This window comes from Orycteropus afer, unplaced genomic scaffold, assembly GCF_000298275.1.
Source record: "Orycteropus afer afer isolate SDZICR_OR568_19922 unplaced genomic scaffold, OryAfe1.0 scaffold00075, whole genome shotgun sequence".
NCBI lineage: Eukaryota > Metazoa > Chordata > Mammalia > Tubulidentata > Orycteropodidae > Orycteropus > Orycteropus afer.
The window spans coordinates 7,057,123-7,058,295 of record NW_006921662.1 but is presented as its reverse complement, the minus strand read 5'-3'; the positions used below and the strand labels follow the sequence as shown (position 1 = coordinate 7,058,295).

The window sequence follows — 1,173 nt, the reverse complement described above, 5'->3', positions numbered from 1 at the left end:
GATGCAAAAGACCTGTACAAAGAAAACTATAAAAAATTACTTCAAGAAACCATAAGAGATCTACATAAATGGAAGAACATCCCATGCTCGTGGATAGGAAGATTGAACATTGTGAAAATGTCAGTTCTACCCAAAGCAATCTATACATTCAGTGCAATCCCAAATCCAGATCCCATCAACATTTTTTAAGGATATGGAAAAACCAGTCACTAACTTTATATGGAAAGGAAAGAGACCTCGGATAAGCAAAGCACTACTGAAAAAGAGGAACAAAGTAGGAGATCTCACACTGCCGGATCTCAAAACCTACTATACAGCCACAGTAGTCAAAACTGCCTGGTATTGGTATAATGACACACACGTAGACCAGTGGAATAGAATTGAGAACCCAGAAATAGATCCATGGACCTATGGTCAGCTGATCTTTGACAAAGGGCTAAGATCCATTAAATGGGGAAGAGAATGTCTGTTTAATAAATGGTGCTGGCAAAACTGGATATCCATTTGCAGAAAAATGAAACAAGATCTACCTCACAACAGACACAAAAATGAAATCCAGATGGATCAAAGACTTAAACATCAAACCTGAAACTATAGAGTTCCTCAAGTAAAAACTAGGGACAAATTTAGGGGCCCTAATATATGGCATAAATAGACTGTCAAGCATAAACCAAAACGCACAAACAGCAGAAGAGAAACCAGATGATTGGGACCTTCTAAAAATCAAATTTTTATGTGGTTCCAAAGACTTCTCCAGAAGAGTCAAAATAGAACCTAAAAGATTGGGAAAAAATATTTGGTAATGACATATCTGACAAGGGACTTACCTCTAGAATTTATAGGAAACTCCAACACCTCAATAACAAAAAGACAAACAATCCAATTAAAAAATGGGCAGAAAACATGAATAGACACTTCACCAAGGAGGATATTCAGGTGGCCAACAAACATATGAAGAAATGTTCAGGATCATTAGCCACTGTTGTTGTTAAGTGCCATCGAGTCGTTTCCGACTCATAGCGACCCCATGCACAGCAGAACGAAACACTGCCCGATCTCGCGCCAGCCCCACAATCCCTACTATACTTGAGCCCATCATCACAGCCACCGTGTCAATCCATCTTGTTGAAGGCCTCCCCCTCTTTTGTCGACCCTCCACCCTACCAAGCATGA

The 1,173-nt window shown here is 39.7% G+C and overlaps 1 protein-coding gene across 1 annotated transcript in view; it reads left to right on the top strand.

The window, feature by feature from the left end:
- KIF14 (kinesin family member 14) overlaps nucleotides 1–1,173 on the top strand; it is a 107,155-nt gene that overhangs the window by 48,022 nt on the left and 57,960 nt on the right. The gene's annotated exons all lie outside the window — the stretch shown is intronic.